This window comes from Vitis riparia, chromosome 12, assembly GCF_004353265.1.
Source record: "Vitis riparia cultivar Riparia Gloire de Montpellier isolate 1030 chromosome 12, EGFV_Vit.rip_1.0, whole genome shotgun sequence".
In the NCBI taxonomy this organism is placed as follows: Eukaryota; Viridiplantae; Streptophyta; class Magnoliopsida; order Vitales; family Vitaceae; genus Vitis; species Vitis riparia.
In genome coordinates this window covers 6,100,799-6,122,387 of record NC_048442.1, presented here as the reverse complement: position 1 = coordinate 6,122,387, position 21,589 = coordinate 6,100,799, and positions in this window count along the sequence as shown.

Genomic DNA, 21,589 nt, shown 5'->3' with positions numbered 1-21,589 from the left:
AAATGGATTTTGCAACCCCTTGCGAAATTTTCGCAAGCATTGTGAAATATTCCTGTGTAATCTTCAGATATTTTTGCACTGACTCCGTTAGATTTTTATCTCAAGATATTTTGTGTAATTACCTATTCTCTCCTTATAATCAGCTAAAGATATTTTTAGATATTTAGGATATCTAATTGAGGGGTTAAAAATATCTCTCTATATATGTCTTAAGATATCTCTTTTTGTAATAGCTAGGAATCTTGGAAGAAATTCCAGAGAACACTTGTAAATTCTCGTAGTAAGAAATATACAAAGCGTTGCTCTACCTTACCTACTCATTTTGTTTTTATTTTCTTTCTAGCCAAACAATCTCTGAGGATGTTTTCTCAGAGGATGAGTGGCTAGGCTTTTTGTTTCTTGGATTGAAGAAAGCTAGGTAAAGGATCCGGATACAAAAGTGGGAGGTTTCCTTGTTTTGAATGAGGAGAAGTTGTGACCCGTTAATGACTTTTATTTTTATATTTAACTTAAAATCCCTTAAAATCACATGGGCCAACACTTGGTAAGCTTTTTGGACTCCCTCCATGAGATCCATTAGTTATCTCTTGCGAGCCTCTAGGAGGTGGTTTAAAGGTAGGATTACCTAGAATAGCCAACACTTGGTAAGCTTTTCGGACTCCCTGGAGACATCCATTAGTTATCTATTGTGAGCTTTTGAAGGGTAATCCAAGGTTAAGGATCACCTTGAATGGCCAATACTAGGTGAGAGGTACGAGCCATTGAAAAATGATTCACAGTGAGAGGACTTTAGTGTTTGAAACCATTAATGGGAAGCAACTGTAACACACCGGTTCGGGAGATAACCATTCTTTATGTTAAATCCCCAACATGAGGAAAAGATCCGGAATCTCCCCTTTTGTCTAAGGAACCTGAACCTAGTGACCTAAAACTCCAAGAAACCTTTTCTTTGTAATTAATCGCAGTTACTATTTTTGGTTAATTTAAAACCAACCCTTTTCAACCAAATATTATGTTTTTTTTTAAAAGCTAACTCATAAAAGAAAAAACACCATTTCAATACTTTAACTAATATCATGTGTGAGATGAAAACCCATCCCTGTGGACAATCCTAGAACCACTATGCTATGCTAGCTATGCTACCCTAGTATATGGTGAATTAGGTTTATAAATTTTGTTGATAACTCCCGCCTAAGGACTGAATTAAATATTACACCAATTGGGGGCGAATCAGTAATCCTACAGCACCATTTTTTCAGTTGTTTTGTGAAGCATTAACTTTCTAGTAGGCTAGTATTTAGGCTTTAACCACCTCTCACCTTCTGAAAGAAGCTAGGTAATTTTTTCATGAATTGCCATAATTTCTTCCAAAGAGGCACCAACTATTGTTTTTCCAGTATCAAGTGATGGGATCTCGCATACAAGCTCTTGATGTTCAATAATATATTTGACAAGTATCCATGGAAATTGTCACCTCTACTTGAAGTTACTCCGAACCCATATTTCTTGAGCCTTCATTGCCTGTGTTACATGTTTTCTTACCTCACTAGGTTGCAAAGCCAAGATAGCATCCTTAGTATTTCATCATTGCAGGCTCATAACACTGAGTTGCAGTTGTCACCCCCCTCATTTTCCCTCTGAGCTACTAAAAAATTCCTAGTCTGTTCTTGTCTCCAGCAAACCTTGCCCCCCCAAGCTAACTTCTCATCCCAAAATATCTCTGAAACCCAATCATCCCTCCTACAGCTTGCCCCTCAAGCTAAATGAATACCTCTACAAAATATCTCCCCCTCAGTACCTCTCCCATACGCTCCTCCATAACGAATTCAACTTTTTCCAGAATATTCTTGACATGTGTCACCACTCCATTGCAGCCCTAGAACCACTAACGTGATTCCCTGACAGCCCATTAGGATGCAACACATGGCACTTAGAGAGCCCTTCATCTGGCAAGAGATAACCTGTAGAAAAAAATAAGATAAAATGAGCCCCAAATGGTGGTCTACAGTCATCCTAATGTTTCCCATCTTTGGTGGATCAATTTTCAGTTTTTCGAAATCTTGTTGATGTGTTTCTTGTGCTTTTTTGTCAGTTTTTGCCTAAGTCATTTTTTAGTAGGGTGTCAATCGATCTGTTGAATTTGTAGATCGATCCACTGTGTGCATAGTCTTGTGATCAAGAGCCCTTAAATGAAATGTGGATCGATCCACCAAGATAGATACCATTTGGTTCTAACACTTAGAATTTTTTGTGAAAAGTTTCCTGCAATTAAGTTGCATAGTTTTTTTCCACCAAGAGCTCATGAACAAAACCTGGATTGATCCACCAAGATCGATATCACTTATGTCTTTGTGAAAAATTCCACTTTTGTTTCTAGCTATTTATACTCATCTTTATTAGTGTTAAGAGACATTTTCGTAATTTAAAGTTAAAATTTTTGAAAAAGTTAAAATCCCCATAATTGCATTTCTTTCTTTCATTTCTCTAAAAAACCCTAAGTTTTTTCTTCCAGAGAAGAGAATCTTTCTTCTTTACGCATCCTCTCTGCCTTTCACCATCAGTCTTTAATTCCAACCACTATCACCAAAAATCAACATCATCAATGTTCTCTTCTGGTCATTTTCACTAGATTTTGCTCTCCGCCTTTGTCGTTCCACTTTCCACCATTGTCATGCACCACAACTCATCACTTTAGTTTTTGCGCAATCATCTCATTCTGTGTTACCGACGGCCAGTCTTTCTCTTCCTGTTCTAGTTGTCTTGTTGGTTCCAGCCCTTGCTGATGAAAATAGCATGTTCTGCACAGCTAAAAATAACTATCTGTCGAACATAGCCTTTGTTGTCGACCAATCCCTTTTTTCTTCTTGCCAGCATATTTTTCAACAAGTTTGTTTTGTTTGTTTCGTTCCAGCTTGTCTTCTCCAAGTTGTGCTGTTGGACATTATCTCCAGCAAAGGTTCTCATTTTCAATAGTCTGTGCTTTTGTGCGTCCAGGTGTTTGCATCTTTTCTAGCAAGTTACTCAAACTTGGTTTCAACATAATTTTCCTAGGTTTCTAATCAAGTTTTTTGACAAGGGTTCAAGTAGGCGTCAGGTCTCTCTGCACTACTGGTCTTTAGAGTATGTGTTTTTAGGTATTTCTTCATCTATTCATTACCTTTTGTGAAGTCTTCTCAATGTAGAATTGTGTCTGATTTTTTTAGGTGCTTGGTTTTATATATTTTTATGTAGAGCTATGCCTTCAAAAGGTCGTGGGAGCAAAGTCCCTATTAAAGGGTCATCCTTTAAGACCCCTAAAGGTGCTTGGGATGAGAATTTACTTATTAATCCACCTGTCTAGCCTCCTAGTATCCCTAAGGCTCCTATGAAAACTTCCATTGATGGGATTCTTTTCAATGCTTTCCTAGGAAAGTTGTATAAATACTTGTACACCAAGGTTTATCATCACAGGTCTCTTGTTCTTAAGAGACAATTACATTTAGACTCATTTAACAGCACACCAATTCCAACACTACTTGCAGAACTAGATTGGTTTCCTCTAACATGCTTCACTATGACTACGTTTGCACCTATTGTTCGAATGTTTTATTCGAATATTATTGAATATGACTTAGATGAGTCCTACCTAAAGTCAAGTCTCTTTGGAATTGTTGTTAAAGTCACTCTAAAGGTGGTTGTTGAAGTCTTAGGCATCCCATTGGTTGAAGCACCCTCTGTGAGTGAATTGGAAATCATCCCTGAGCTATTGGATAGAGTTTTCATTGATTTATGGGGAGAGGTTCGAGGTCAATTAGGCTTAGTTATTCACACTAGTAGCATATCTCATCTTACGTGGGTGTTGGCTAATTTTCTTACCTATTCGATTTATCCATCCTCTCATCGAGCTTATATTTGAAAAAGGGGATGCCTCATATTATCCCAAATTCTTCATCGAGAACCCATCAACCTAGTCTTTTGCATCATAGATGAAATGATACTTAGAGGAGATCCTTTTGCATCTAAGAAGGAGGTTATTCCATTTGGCATTTTAATCACTAAAATTTGCCAAAGGGCTTAGGTGGAATTTATTGTAAATTCATCGTTTCTCAAGCCAATGGGTCCCATTAATACCACATCTTTGAATCAAAGTTAGGGACAGATTACGGGTGCCCTTGGTTCTATGAAGAAGGTGTGTCGTCATAGAACTAAGATCCAAATTGGTGAAGGTGACTCAGATTCAACTATAGGATCAAGTGTCCTACCTCAACTTTGTGATAGGTTTGATGCATTGGATCAGAAAATTTCTACATAGTCTACTTTGTTTTCTAAGTAGATTTCCCAACTTCAATCTCATATGGAAAAGAGTTTTCCTCCAAATGATGGACAAGTACTATGCAATATGGATTAGCTGCAAGCTCTTGAAGATCTTGTCCACAAGCATCTCCCTTAGTCATGTTTATTGCTAGTTATCTTTTTGGACAACTTACTTCTAGTGTCATGGTCGGTTCGCTAGTTTTGGATAGCTCCCAAGTGGCCTTGTCTTTCTCTAGGACAAAAAAGGGAAGACTTTATACATGGATGTTGCTACATGGGATACTTGATGTTGATCATGTTTAGTTTTTTTTTTTTTTTTTTTTTTTACAGGTACTTGATATGATGATCATGATCATTTTTTTTTTTTTTTTTTGTATATCTATGGATATTTGACATGGTACTGGCATGCTTGCTATCTTTAGACATCTGATAATTTTGAATGGATATAGTTCTATGTTTGAGTGTGGATATTCTAGTGAGAATTCATTTGAAACTTGTAAAGTTTCTTGGCAATATATTCAGATGCTACTAATGGTTTTCTTGAGATTTAATTGCAGGTGTTGTAGTATCTTTGGTGTGAGTGAGTGAGTGACCTTGTATGAGAGTTAGGTGGGGCTTACTTACTTGTACTCATTCATGTTGTAAAGGGTTTTGTCCTAGAATTGTCAAAGGGGGAGATTGTGAGTGTTTAGCTAGGTTGGAAATTTCGGACAAAATTCATAAGTATCCCCTAACTCAGTTTTTCCAATTCATCTTCAAACTACTTGACATTTGGAGACTAAGCCTTTGGATTTGCTAAAAGGTCGACGTTTGTAGTTGAGTGTGTGTTGAATGAAGTGAATCAACCCTGTTTTTCATCTTTAAAAGAGTTCAGAAAGTTGGGAGAAATATTTTTGCAAAAAGGCTTTTGTTCCCCTATTTCTGGATCAATCCAAGTGTAGGGGCAGATCGATCCAACTAACCTATTTTTAAAATCAAATTTCATACATCAAATTAAGGGTTTCTTTTGCATTTTAAATACAAAGTTCTCCCATTTCTAGTAAGGAGAGACTACAACAATCGTGAGAGAGAATTTCTCATTCTATGCCATTTTGAGGGTGTTTGTCAACTAAGAAAATCCCATTCAAGTTTTCAAATAAATTTTTTTTAATGGATTTTTTGAAAATGAACATGGGTTGATTTTTAAAGCATTCTGTAAACCCTCCATTTTGTCCCCTTAGCACATGCCTTGGGTGTTCTTTCAATGCTGTATAGTAGTTCCTTGGTGGCTTATTGCTACTCACGCAACCTGCCTTCTTTGAGCCACCTTGGAGATTTTTGGTTGAGGAGTTTATCTAGCCCTTCACTGTGACCTTAGTCGCCCTTTGAGCTTAGGTTAGGATTCACTTGGGTGCACTTTAGGTTAGATTCCACTTAGTTCACCCTAGGCCCACCTAGGTTTATCTAGGCCCACTTAGTTCGTCCTAGGACACTTAGACACACCCTAGGTCACCTTAGGTGTTTCTGCATGGTTTGCATGGCTGCATGGTTTGCAGGGTTGCATGGCTTGTATTTTTGAATGACTGCATGGTTTGTATTTTTGCATGGCTGCATGGCTCGTATTTTTGCATGGTTGCATAGCTCGTATGGCTTGCTTGTGGTTGATTTTTATTTTTTTAGTTATGTGATTTAAATTTCTTTTGATTTTCAATTTCATGATATTTATTGATTTTAATCTTTATTTTATTTTTATTTTTTTCTTACCAGCTATTTGAAAAATGGATCACCAAGATTTTTGACAAAGGAAAGTCCAAGTTTGCAGATGGAGTGCAGATATTAAGGATATTCACACACCAAAGAGATTCTAGTTCTAGAAGGAAAAAAATTTAGATGGGAAGGTGGAATTCTCCAGATTCGTGGTTGCCATGTGAAGAATTCTCTCCAAGAAAGGAAAGCACGACTAAAGCACAAGAAGAAGAGATTCTTCAAAGATATAGCAGGCATATCATATGGGATTCATGCGCCATTAAGAGAAAGATAGTAGGTTGTGAGAGGAACAAGGGAGAGAGTTTTTTTTTTTTTTTTTGGTTTTGGTTTTTATTGAAGAGAGGAGAGGAAAAATAGAGAAGATACAGAGATAGGGCATCTACGGCTGCAAAGAGAATGTTTGAAAGTTGCTAGTGTGAGAGCGGGTTAGAGGAGGACTTTTAGTGGAACTTGAGAGCACACACGCAAGAGACTTTTTTTGGGGGATTCACAAAAGGATGGATTCTAATTTTCGATTGGTTTTTTAAAGAAGAGGAAAGCTCACTAGTTTTAGGGTTCTTGAGAAACATTCGTCAGCCTACATCTACTTAGAGGTAAGTTATTCATTGTGAAAATCTCTGCTCCTTTCTAAGTTTCCTTTATTTACTATTATTGATATTTGTTTGTATGATTGGGGTGGCCATTAGAGGCAACTTGTTGCTGTTGATTTTGGATGCTTCATGGTTTCTTTATAGTTGCTAACCTTGCTTCTCTTCTCATGTTCAAGAATGATCCAACTTAGTTTTAGCTTCTCCATGATGTCTAGAAAGTTTTCTTATTCACCAACATCTAAGCCCATTGATTGAAACATGAAACATGGCTTTTTCCGATTTATTTCGCTTCCTTCCTACGTGCTTTTTTATTTATTTATTAATTTCTCCCTATTCTTGGTGTTTGAATTTTCTTGAGCATGGGATTATGGAGAGAAGTGTCTCAAAGAAAGGTGTTACTGGTCCCAGAGACTGTTGGAAGATTGGGTGGACTTGTTCAATCGTGCCATTTTGATTGCTATCGATGTTGTGCTACATTATTTTTTCACATCCTCCTAGAAAGTGGCAATGGGCTACTTCATACTTTTGGACAAAGACCATTAGTTCTAGTGCAATTGTCACAATGTCTATAAGTTGTCGTGTGTTAAAAGTCTTTCTATGATAATGGTGCCTTTTTCTTTCATCTCAGAGTGCATGGATGGTGGATCTCTTCTCTACTTTCAGAAAAAAATTAAATCAGTTTCAGAGTTATATCTTACTGCCATCTATAATCTGGTGTTCTAGTTGGATAGGGTCTGTTGGATCCTGTTCAGAAGTTGGTTTCTAGTGGCTGTGATAATATTGTAAGGCGTAGAAGCTATATAATAGGAATTTGACGACAGAATGTTTCCCTACATAGTCAATTGAAAAGCTCGTGTGATCCTAAGCAGAAGGAAAAACACATTGATATGTTGAATGATCGGTTAAAGCTCATAGTCTCTTCCATAGGGAGGCTTGCCCGAGTGAAAAGCATTATCGGTTGAGTGTTGTGCTAAGAATGCCAAAAAAGGGTTTCTCCATTTCTGTTTTGACAGCTGATAGTAGGAGCAGTTTTTCCTTTCTGAGAAGGAAGGTTATGTATACAGGTGAACCATCCAAAAGAAAGCACTATACGAAAGGATTTGGCAATAAGAAACCTAAAGAATCAGGGTATGTCAAGTGAAGGTTCAAATATGGAGGATAAGGGCAATATCCAGATTTCACCCTTCAATTCGATCATGGTTTCATCTTCTTTGGATGATCAAGAGGAAAATGATTCTACATCCCAACCTTCTATTCTGAGTCAACAATTCTCCAGTTGAAAGTCCCTGTTAAAGTATTTGGTGATTTTCATAGATAATCTGATGATTTGACACGTCTATTTGATGAATATGGATTCCCATTCCAGCTTCAGGCCAAATGCTCTACACATTCAGGGCGAAAATTACACTCGGAATGACCAAGACCTTTCTCTCATCTCTGATTTTCTCATTCCGGAGCGTATCAAGTAACCATCAAACTTCCTCATCAGCAACCTCGCTAAAGAGTAATCTTCCAATTATTGAAAACAGAGTGCATAATGACATGCATGCCAAAACAACCTTGCAAGGAGGTCATCGAAAGAATTGTGAGGTTCTCTAGGTATCAAATAATGGATCATTGCTAGTATGTGTTTTTTCACATGTTGCAGTTGAAAGTAGAGATGAGCATGATGAAGTCGAGCATAGTGAAGCTCACATGTTTAGAAGAGAGTGACTTGTTGTCCACAATTGTTGATCAAGTTCATGTTTGGGTAGTTTTTGAGGAAGAGAAGAGTTCCTCCTTTTAGGCATGCAGCTTATGGACTTATACAATACCTTTCATATTAGTCTGCAAAGCTTTTTATGACAACCAGTTAGCTGGCTATGATTCCGAATCTTTGGAACAGAAAACTCTTCCTTTTACTGGAGGAATGGAGCTTGGTGATGCTGTCCACTTTGGCACTCAAAAGAGGGTTCTGAAGTGCAAATCTCTGACGAAATGATAGGATTGGGATTATAGGCACTGACAGAAAATTCAGAAAGTATATTCAGTTCACCCCACACAAATAACTTGGTATTGCCCAAAAGCTCTTCAAATATGGCAAGCTTCAAGAATAAAGTCCTGGACAACCCTACGGCTACCCCTCTTCTGGTCAAGTTCAAGATTACCTTGCTATTGGTTCTCTCTTCCATAGGCATGGCCACCTTCTGTCTTTCAGTGGTGCGCCACTTTGCATGCAGTGCTCCTACTGCTCCGACAAATTTGATCCACCTTAGGGCATACTATGGAATTTTGATAAATGGGGTTCAGATTATTGTCTGAAATGGCACAATGAGATGAGTTGTGGGAGTTCCTTCTACCAAGGTGACATTCATTCGCTCCAAATGGGTCAAATCTCATCCTTAGACTTGGTATCTCTAACACCTGTCAGTCTCTATTCCTCCTGCTCCTATACCAGCACCAAGTAGATATTCAGAATACAAAAGACAATCCTCTTCCTAGGGTCACAATTCTGGGATAGAAATGCATGTTTTCGCAAATGAGAAACTGCCGGCAGAGTTAGGCAAGAATGAGGCTTTAGTTGCAGTACTACAAGTGGAAATTGATGACCTGGATGGAAGTTCCTTTATTATCTAAACATGAGAGATTGAAGTTCGAGATACAAAAGGAGTCTTATGAAGTTCTCAGCAGAATAGGCTGACAGTAATTCTTTACTTTCAGTTTTGCAAGTTAAAAGTGCCAACTTGGGTATGAATCACGCACTGGAAAGTTCGAGATTTCCTTTTCTCTAGTGGACCATATCCTACCTCATCAGATATCTTTTCCTCCGAGATAAAGTAAGAGCTTGAATAATCAGTATCCATTTGATCTTCACGTCATTGCTAGAGAGCCCATCCAAAATCACTTTAACATTCTGCATCTATGACCATACAGTAGAAATGCCCATAAGAACAGTTGATCTTATTGGTTCAGATGCAATGGGCACATCATGCTTATTTCTGAGAAGATGTCTGAATCTGCTAGAAAGAAACTCATTCTTCAAATTAGAAAATAGGTCCATCTAATTCAGTTGTTCATGGCTCTTCGCCCACCAAACCAAAGACAGTTCAATGGGCATCTAAAACAGTTTCTGCAAAGTCTATCCAGCCTAAGGAAGCTCACCTTCATCAGTTCATGGACATGAAAATGGCATCTAAAGACCTTGATGTGCTTCTTTTTGCACTCAATTAACAATTCAGGTAAGATTTGGCAGGACTTCAAGGAATAACAAGTGTGACATAGGGGCTTTAGACTTGGAATTCTGGGCAGATAAAGAAATCATTGACGAACAAGGAAACTTTTCATTCACCAGCGTGAAATATCTTTCACATGGTTCTACTTATGAACACCATTAAAGCTTGCTGGCATTGGCATCTGCAACTATCCGTGTTCACCTACAGAAGTTCAGGTTGACAGTTGACATTTAATATCATAGATCCTAACTAGAAAAATCAAGGAGACATCAGCTTCTAGTCACATCACCAGTTCTCTTCACAACTCGGGTCTGCAATATTCAAGTAATGAGGAATATTTAGCAACAGTTGCAACCACTAGCAGTACAATCTTAAGTACACTCTCAGGCTTTATTCCTACACAGGCACCTTGATACACATTACCCTTCTCCTAATCCTTTTTCTTTTCCTTGTGATCTTACACCTTTAAAATCTGGATTTCAAAAACCTTTTTCATTAAATAATTCCAGTTTTCTTTAAAAATTCCATCCTTAGGAATTTCTAAGTATAAAATCCAGATTTCAACAAATCTTTTGTTGCCACTTTCCTTCGGGCATGCATTTTCATTATTTTATTTTATTTTAAACTATTTTCATGGTTTTGTTGATTTTTAACAAGCATGAATAAACTTCATGGTTCCAAACAATGGAATTCATAGAATTAACTCATGCAAAATTACTTTGGACTTTGGTGGGGGCCCGACATTCTTGACATCTTCTTTGATATTGGTTCAAATGAGGTGTTTGTTTGATATTTGATTGATTTTGATTCCTTTTTGTGATAGATGAGATTATTTTGTGCTTTTTATTGAGCTAACTCTATTTCTAAAGAAGTGTTGATGCTTGTTACCCAAGTACGCTCTCTATCACCTATTTTCAGAATTCTATGAACATATATGTTATTATGAGTTATGTCCATGTTTGATATTATCTTTGGATTCCTTGATGTTTATTTGATTTGCTCTGATAAAAGGCATGTTGTGTGTCATATTTCTGAACTAACTTTGATGTCTTGTGATGATAGCGCTTGAGAAGCAGTCAAGGTACACATCCTAACTCTTCTTTATGTTTGTGATTGACTTCCTTCTTTGGCATGCTAAATTTGAAATCACCTTAGTCTACCCAGGTACCTTTAATTAACTGATTAATCGTCATATTTCCCTTAAATTAGCCAATAGAGACCTCTTTAGGGCTTAGAGAGGTGCTACCTCTTTTGAAGTACCTTCTTAATAAGTAACCTGATCCTTGGACCTAGACTCCGGTTTTTCAAAGACACGTTTTTCCAAACCTATGGAGTCACTTCTTTAGGGTTTTCTTTCTTGTTTTATTTTTTCTTTTAAAATAAAATAAGTAGCGACTCCGAATTTTCCAAAACTAATTTTTCACCATTAAAAAAAAAAAAATGAGTCTCGCCATTGAGTGGGGATGCACGTGAAAAATACAGGTCCACACATTCATCTCTCGTTCTCTTGGGTTTGTGTAAAAACCTATTTTCTTCTTGTGTGGATTCAAGAAAAGGCTGAGATCGAGCTTGATGTGGACTCCAAGTGTTCTCCGAAAGAAGAAGGTGAAAAGTTGAATGTGAAAGGTACTAGTCAAGTGGTCCTAGAATGATTGGTTGGCTTAAACTAAGTAAAACCTTGTATTCAGTTTTTATTCTTCATAGTGGATGTTGTTTATCGATTGTAGGCCCATGTTTTTTTTATTGCTTAGGAGGTTTTCTATGTTAAAATCTGATGTCAATTGTCTCTTTCTCTCACTCTACTCTTTGATTTATTTTTAGTTTTTGATATCATTGGTTATTTGGGCATATATGTTGAATGAAAGAAATGTGAGTTGATACAAGTATGATTATCCATGGAATATCTTCAATCATTTTTTTGTTCATTTTGGTAATGATATCTTATAGTAAATTGAAATAAGTTAAGGAGATAATTGTTCTTTTGTATTAATTTTGAGTATTTAAGCATTTGCATGTGAATTGCATTTATAAATTGTTGGGAGTGTTACTGCATACATACTTGCTTGTAGATTTTGTACTTTGTTGAAAAGTTGTTGGAAGAGAAGTTTATTGACATTGAGAAATTATAAGGTTAGGTAATATTTTTTGGGAAATTTTTTTAGTTCAACACCTATTCACCCCCCTCCCCCCTAGGTGTAGTCCATTATTGAGATTTACCTTTTAGAAGAGTTGTTGACTAAGTCTTAATAGGCATATCAACATGGTAAAAGAGCTTGGGAAACCAAAAAGACTAGATCACAAATCCTAAATGGACTCATGTTGAGAGAAACACACCACCACAAATAGAGTTCATCATCCCACCCTAACAAGTAATGGACACAATCAATGACAAATCCATAACTAGGTCCCCAAGGGTGCCTTATCACGCAATGCCTTTGACCAATTGGTCTAGGAGTCACAAGATGAAAGCTGCTACATGAGCAATAGACTGGTATCTATGTGCATGTATCCATGTATCATAATAATTAAAAGAATATATATAGATATATATATAGTAAAGGGGTAGAAAAAGAATAAGTAACTATCCACCTTAAACCAACCTCTTGGACCTAATTGTTTGAAAATTAGGAGGTGGTATGTACATAACATTAAACGGGGAGGAAAATCTAGTGAAAATACTTATCTGAAATCCTTCAGTTTATTAGAGATTGATATCACCTAGACATTGGGAGTTGATAAATTACTTGAGCATATTTGAAGCTTGAGAAAGGCAATAGCCTATACATCAGTTTAATCAGGATGTAATGATACAACTACTCAAGGTTAATCTTGTTCAAGCCCAAGATAGAATAAAGTTGTATACAAACAAAAAGATAAGTGAAAGGACATTTGAAATGGGAGATTTGGTCTTCCTTTGTTTGCAACCTTATAAATAAATTATTATATCCTTAAAGGGGAATAAGAGGTTGTTTTCTCAATTCTTTGATCTATATAAGATTATTGAACAAATCGGACAAGTAGCTTACAAATTAGAATTTCCATTTGAGTCAAGAATTCATCCTATTTTTCATGTTTCTTTCTTAAAGAAGAAAATTATGAAGTCAATCACTCCTACCATTGAGTTATTCGTAATTCAAGAAGATAAATAATTGTAATTTGAACCCATTTTTGTCTTGGATAGGTGAGTGATCAATCATCTTATGATACAATGGTTGGTTCAATGGTCTAATTCAAATCATGTAGATGCAACATGGGAGGATGTATTTAAGTTACAATAAAATTTTCCTTTATTTTAGCCTTGAGGATAAGGCTTTAGTATATGTGCATTCTGGTGCATATAATCTAATGGAGTAAGGTAGCCCAGTGATGAGCCAAAGTTGTGTTGGTCTATTTAGGCTTGGGTGGGGCCGAGCTAGTTGCATTGACCAGATCATTGACCGCGTTGGCTACATGGAAATATCGATAAATTGGCAAAAATTGTTGAATTCACGGAAATATCGCCCCACCGATATATCTTCCTAATATTTCTATCATTGGTTGCCAATAAATTGATATTTCAGGGATATATCAACGATACATCATGAAATTTTCAACCATGATTATCACATCACTATATGAAATTGCTAAAATAATATTAACATTTTAATACTATAGAAACATAATACAATATATTTCTCCCCCTTTTTGTGATCAACAAAAAGTCTCAATTAAGCATGATAAGGGGATTCATTAATTCATCCTAAATAATGTCACAAAAATAAACAATAAGCATTAGCATCATTTTACATGGAAATATGCAAGATGGAATCATTTTTTCCCTTTTTTTTCATTTGAAAACATATTCCAAATAAAAATTTGCTCAATTTTATAGCATTTTCCAATATAAAGAATGATTTAGTAAAACTTGTAAGGAAATGAAATATTTTTCATTTAAAACATAGCACTATTAATTTTTAACTTCTGCAATTTAAAAGATACAACACATGACATACATAATGTAACATCATCAAACCATGTATGCACATGATAATTTTATTTCATGTAAGGTTTTCATAAATGATGAATTCTTCTTAATTCAAACATTAGGCTAGAAATTATGCAAATTTCATTAAAATGATTTTTATTTACATGACCATAATTCAAAACATTATTATTTTATATATATATAAAAAAAACTTCAAATCAATAGGATTAGATAGAAAAAACAATTTGAAGCATTTCTAAAAGAAAACCAAATGCTTATATCCTTCTTGTGCCAATTTGATACTTTTGATGATGATTGACATTACTTTCATTTCCTTTGGAAGATTATTTGTTTGTTTACTCTATTTGTTGTGGAGTTTTCTTCAACTTCATTTGACCTTTGATTCTCCTTCACTTGCCCTTGTTGTTGAGCTAAGCATCATCAATTCTATCTTCCAATTAACTAGCTCAAAATTATCATTGACATATTCTCAACCAAAAGAGTTAGAAGAATAAAAAATTAAGAAATGCTCCATCATTGATATAAATCAAGTTTTTCCCAAAAACTTTCTTTTGATTTGAAAAATTGAGCATTTGCATCCAAGTGACAAATCCAAAGATAATATTCAAAAAAATTTCTTTAAAGATGTTTTATGCATAAAAAAAAATTATATTTCACATTATCAACATATATATTTTGAAGTATGAGAGGGACAACATTACTTAAAATAACCAATTTCAAATTTATTCAAGTAAAAATATTATTCTTCTTCAAGCATGGATCACACAAAACCAAATAGATAATCATTGGTGCCCATATCTCCTTGGGTCCTCAACAGTTAGTATTTCCTTAACGAACAATTATTACAATAGTTCTAAAAACCAACCCTCGAACAGCGGCCTTTCTAGTCCAGTCCTCTCTTTTTATTGTAAGAGGCATTTTTCAAAGAGAAATTTTAAAAATTAAGATATAATTCTTCAAAGGCATTTTGTAATTCAACATTTGTAGTTGGAAAATTGATCTCATCTTCATGGTCCTCTAAAGCACAAAGGAATGTTTGGCATCCTCATTTGTGCACTCTTTTTCTATGGAAGCTTCATCATTTTCACTTCATGTTACCATCACTACCTTCTTCTTTTTAGCACTTGCGGACTCTTTCTTTGAATGAAGCCTTCTTTCTTTGACCTTCTCAAATGGGATATATTTCATTAACTTCTTTGAGATGAGATCAAACTCTTCATTTTCGCTTTCCTCCTCTTCATCATCAATTGTTGAAGTCTTGAATGATATGTCATTTTTTTTTCCTTTTGACCTCTTGATACTTGTTCATGTTGATCTCATAAGTCATGAGTGACCTAATGAGTTCTTCAAGTAAGAGCTTTGAAAGATCTTTGACTTCTTGGACGACAACCACCTTAGCTTTCCATTTCTTTGGCAAGGACCTCAAAATCTTTATAACCTTTTTTATTTAGGTATAGGTCTTTCCCAAAGCTTGAAGTCCATTGGTGATGTCCATGAACCTAGTAAACATCTCACTAATAGATTCAAAATCCTTCATTGAAAACAATTCATAATCATGCACAAGGATGTTAGTTTAAACTTTTTAACTTGGTTGGTTCCCTTATGAGTAATTTTTTAAGAGTCTCCATATATTTTTAGCAGTTTCACATTGAAGTATCCTATTATATTCATTTTTGTCTAATGCACAATGAAGATAACATATAATTTTAGCATTTAGATGTGAATTTCTCTTTTCTAGCCCATCCACTCATGGATTGACTTTGGAATGGGCACCCTTTTTTAATTTTAATTGGAATATGATGTCTATCTTGAATGACTTATCATAAATCAAAATCAATAGACTTTAAAAATCAAATCATTTGCTTGCTAATACCCATGATCATTTCTAGAAAAGAATGGGGTTTAGAAATTAGAAAATCTTTCAGCTACTAGCCATTGGGGTTAATATGGTTTAATAGATTAATCAATCAATTCTCAACTAATTAAGGTTTTAGCCTTGACTAGTTGAGGCTTAGCCTAGACTTGTTAAACATCTTTCTAGTTTTGAGCATTTTTGCTTCCCTCAACCTATCTAAGCCTAATCAAAACATATTTTTAAGATCGGATTAAGGCTAGAAAACCTTGGTTTATAGCTCCTCAACCTTTAGGAAACCTTTAAAAAGATTTTAACCAAATTAAAACTTAAATTTTTCCTCAATTCAATTTTTTATCTAATTTGTAAAAGAACTAAAAACAATTTAGCACTTGGATGATTTTAGGTGCTTAAGTAAAAAACAAAATGCATGGTCTTAGTGCACAAACAACCTTACAACGAGATCTTTGACCAATGATCTTCAATGATTTTTTTTTTTGGAGGTTTTCTTCTTCTTGATTTTGATTTGACTTGATATATTTTTATGATTGTCACTTTGAAAATCTTCTTGTTCAACACACTTAGAATAAACCATTAGTTCCAAACCGCTTTTGCGATCTTTAAAATCGAGATTAACTGGGCATTGGTTTCACAAAATCATTGATTTTTTTTTCTTTTTTAATCTAAACTAAAGGTATATCAATTTTATTAATTAATAAAAGATCTTCTCTTTGCAAAGCAAAATGCATAGCTATGGTTGGAGAAGAAACATATTGCTCTTTCGTTTTTTGCAAAACAACTTAAAATAATTATTGTTACTAGTTGGAATTGGTTTCCAAAACTCATAAAATTGATAATAAAGACAAACTTATGCCTAAGGTCAAATGAGGTTTATAGTATTAAGTATCAAACTTTTAAAAGTGTGAGTTAAGGCTTTAATGTACTATATCATAGATAGCCTTTTCAAATTGTAAAAATTCACTTCTTTTATAGAAATTTATTATTTAGTGTGGGAGCGACAACTTGGGCTTAGTTTTCATATAATTGATCTGCAACTTTGAAATTTTGAAGCCATTGTTGACTAAAGGTGTGATAAGTCCGTCTTCTTAATTCACCTGCAGATACTATAAGACTCTTATATAAAATAAAATAAAATTTCTATAATCTCTATGATCATGTGCATATGTAACCCATATCTAATCCATGAATTAATTTTCTGCAATCAGGATTTGCATAATCAGTGCGAGTGTTGGAATTTCACTCATATGCCACTTTCATTATCAATTACTAGAAGATTAAAGTCAATGACAAGATCTAATTTATTCCACTCTCAAGTTCTCAAGTTCCCATAATGCAAGTGGGAATAAGATAAGTGTGATTGCCCTAGTGGGTTTGTGCGGTATTGGAAAGACCACACTTACTCAGCTGGTGTATAATGATAGGAGAGTGGAGGAATGTTTTGACCTTAAAGCATGGGTTTGTGTTTCAGATGAATTTGATATTGTCAGGATAATGAAAACCATTCTTAAGGCAATCAATTCTGGAACTTCTAATGACAATGATTTGAATCTGCTTCAACTTAAATTGAAGGAGAGCCATAGCAGGGAGAAATTCTTACTTGTCCTTGATGATGTTTGGAATGAAGAAGACTATAGTAACAAGGATTTGCTACAAACTCCATTCAATGTTTGTCTAAATGGAAGCAAGATTATTGTAACTACACGTAGTGATAAGGTTGCATTAGTCATGTGTTCAGTTCATATTCATCATTTGGGACAGTTATCCTTTGAGTACTGCTGGTGGCTCTTTGCAAAACATGCATTTGAAAATGGAGATTTTAGTCTACATCTGGACCTAGAAGAAATTGGCAAAGAGATTGTAAAAAAGTGTAAAGGATTGCCTTTGGTTGCAAAGACTCTCAGGGGTGCCTTATACTCAGAGTTACAAGTAAAAGACGGGGAAAACCCATTGAACGGCAAAACATAGGATTTACCAAATAATGAAATTCTCCCCCACCTTAAGGTTGAGTTATTATTTCCTTCCACCTTTAAAGCGATGTTTTGCATATTGCTCAATTTTTCCCAAGGACTACAAATTTGAAAAGGAAAACTTGATTTTGTTATAGATGGCAAAAGGTTTTTTGCAACAACTTGAAGGCAAGAAAACAATGGAAGAGGTAGGTGATGGATACTTTTATGACCTATTATCAAATGTCATTTTCTCATAAGTCTAGTAGCAACAAATCATATTTTGTAATTCATGATCTTATCAACGACTTGGCTCAATTTGTTTCCAGACAATTTTGTGTTTAGCTGAAAAATGATAAGATGAATGAAATTCTTGAAAAACTTTGTCACTTATCATATTTTTGAATTGAATATGACTGCTTTGAGACTATGTTTGGTACTCAAGAATGAGGTTGTAATTACAAACAAAATTAAAAATAAATAATTTTTAATAAAATATGAATAATTATATTATAATAAAATCATAAATTATATTTTTTATAAATGTTATAAAAATAAGGATATTAACATCTTATAAAAGCATAATTGCTTTATTTTGTTAAAAATAAATAATAATAATATAAAATTAATAATTGTTAATACCATTTTTAAAAATCATTAAACTTATGACTTTGTTTTTAAAAAAATATATATTTTTGAAGAATAACAACCACACAATAGTATTAATTTTTAGAAACAATTTTATTTTTAAATCATAAGCCCAAATTTTTTTTATTATTATTTAGCAAAAAAAAAAAACTTTCAAAGTTTTTTTTTCTTCAATGAAAATAAAAAATTATTTTAAACTAAGGTTTAAAAAAATGAAAATCAAATATTATTTTAAACTGAGATTTAAAAATGAAAATAAAATATTATTTTAAACTATATGTATGAATATTGTCAATTCATTTCTTTTTTTCGTTCTCATTCCGTTATTACTTAATATTGAAATGAAAACAAATAATCATTCTAACCTTGCATTGTTATATGCATCCAAACATAAGAATTAGAATTACCAAATTCATTCTTATTCAAGAATAAATAAGAATGAAAAGAAAATTTTCTTTCTCATTCCTCATTTCCATGTACCAAACATGCTCCGAGAGATTTGGGACCCTTAATGAAGTTAATGGTCTTCGGACCTTCTTACCATTGAATTTGAGGACTTGGCCTCGATATGACAAGGTTTCAAAGGTTATATATCTACCATATGGGCGTAAATATCTTCTACAGTTTTGCTGAAGTAATAGACTTTGGAATAATTTATTACTTAAAAGTTCAATATTTAAAGTTCAATTATCATTGTGATATTTAGACCTTACAACCATCAAAAGGTTATCTGAATCAGTTTGTAGTTTGTATAACTTACAAACATTGATGCTATACTATTGAGATTCTCTATTTAAATTGCCTACAATGATGTGCAAATTGATTAGGTTACATCATCTTGGTATTAGTTATAGTGGAGTGAAAGAGATGCCGAGTCAAATGGGTCACCTTTTACAAAAATTGAGTAACTACAGAGCGGGGAAGTAAAATGGGACAAGGGTTGGAGAGTCTTCAAGTGGTGCCCGTAGTGGTAGAAGTAGAGGGTATTCCTTTGATTTTATTTTCAAATAATAAAAAAACAAGTTGACACCACCAATTTTCCTAAAATTTATTTTTGAACAGTAAAAAACAAGTTGATATCATAGTTACCTATCCTATCTATTATGGTCAATTCCAAATTGAATAATATGGTATACCCATAATCACTTAGGTGACACGACCTATTTTTCCTTAGATTTTATTCTCAAACAAAATAAAAAATAAAAAAATAAAAAGGTTGACATGACCTATTTTTCCATAAATTTTATTTTTGAATAGTAAAAGAAAGTTGACACCACCTAGTTTTCCTTTAAAAAAAATTGAACAATAAAAAACAAGTTGACACAACCTATTTTTTCTTAAATTTTATTTTCAAATAGTAAAAACAAGCTAACACCAGCTATAAGTTGACATGATTTATTTTTCCTTAAATTTTATTTTCAAAGAGTAAAACCAAGTTGACATGATCTATTTTTTCTTAAATTTTATTTTTGAACAATTTGCAAGGACTGTCCTCTCCTACCTGTCTTTAAATCTCAAGTCTTCAAAAGAAATTAGAGATCTATGACTGCCCCAAGCTCCAATCTATATCCTTGAGAGAAGAGCAACTGCCCCCAACCTTTCTATTCTAACAATCCCGAAGTGCCCATTGTTGAAAGGTTAGTGCAAAGTTTTAGACAAGGGAAGATTGGCATAAGATAGCACATTAGCACACATTCCACACATTGTGATCGATGACCAAGTTTTGTAATAAAGGTAGCATTACACCAATTTTTAGTCAAGTATTGGTTTTGTCCTAAAAGTAATTTTCTCACGAAAACTGATACGCTTAAATACCAATTTTAATTTGAACAATTATAAATAGGAAAAAATAGGCTTTAAATTTTCTAATTATTATAATACTTTCTTGCTTTCTTTTAGGTTATCAGTAATTCTTCACTTTTATAAATTGATGTTTCATATCTTCATAAGAAATCTTCTTTTAATCAATAATATCTTATTGAATGCTTCAAATTATTAAGGAGCATGATATGCATATTGAACCAAAATCCTCCAAGCTTAAACTTTTAGGGAAATTGGTAGTTCAACAAGGTATTAGAAGTTGGTTTGCTAAGGGTCATGAGTTCAAGCCACTTGCAATATGCATGTTTGTTTCCCTTATTTGTTTCTCCTCTCCCTCTTTGCAATTTTTTAATATCTCTCTCCCCCAATTTACATTTCTTTAGTATCTCTCTTTCCCAATTTGCAATTCTATGGTATCTCTCCACACGAGGGAGGGTGTTAAGGAGCATGATATGCATGTTGAACCCAAATTCTCCAAGCTTAAGCTTTTAGGGAAATTGGTAGTTCAATAAGGTATTAGAAGTTGGTTTGCTAAGGGTCATGAGTTCAAGCCACTTGCAATATGCATGTTTGTTTCCCTTATTTGTTTCTCCTCTCCCCCTTTGCAATTTTTTAATCTCTCTCTCCCCCAATTTACATTTCTTTAGTATCTCTCTTTCCCAATTTGCAATTCTATGGTATCTCTCCACACGAGGGAGGGTGTTAAGGAGCATGATATGCATGTTGAACCCAAATCCTCCAAGCTTAAGCTTTTAGGGAAATTGGTAGTTCAATAAGGTATTAGAAGTTGGTTTGCTAAGGGTCATGAGTTCAAGCCACTTGCAAAATGCATGTTTGTTTCTCCTATTTGTTTCTCCTCTCCCCCTTTGCAATTTTTTAGTATCTCTCTCTTCCAATTTACAATTTTTACTATCTATCTTTCCCAATTTGCAATTCTATGGTATCTCTCCACATGAAGGAGGGTGTTAAGGAGCATGATATGCATATTGAACCCAAATCCTCCACACTTAAGCTTTTAGGAAAATTTATAGTTCTACCAAAAAGTCAAGCAATTCTACATGTCTAGTTTCGTAACTTGTGTTTCTTGTATAACTTTATGGACCTTGAACTCGAAACTTGTGTTTCTTGAATTCATTTTCATTGGCTAACTCACTGAAACCTCATGACAGGCCTTGGATCCTAGTTTTCTCAACAAATTCGAGCGATCTAGCAGATATTTTTTAGCATCCAAAGACCCATGATTGATACACTTCTAGCTTGGGGAACTAGAGAAAGCTCAATTCTATTGGAGAGTGGAGTATGCAACATGTTCTATGGTTCCAATTAATAAGACATTTCAATTCCTTTATTTTAACTTTCTAAGCTACAAACTACAAAGATTTTCAATCCCATATGTTGGGAAGTCATTTGTTTTTATTTTTGGCTCTGGCTAGCCGTACCACCGAACTGTACCGGATAGGAGCATCATAATCGGA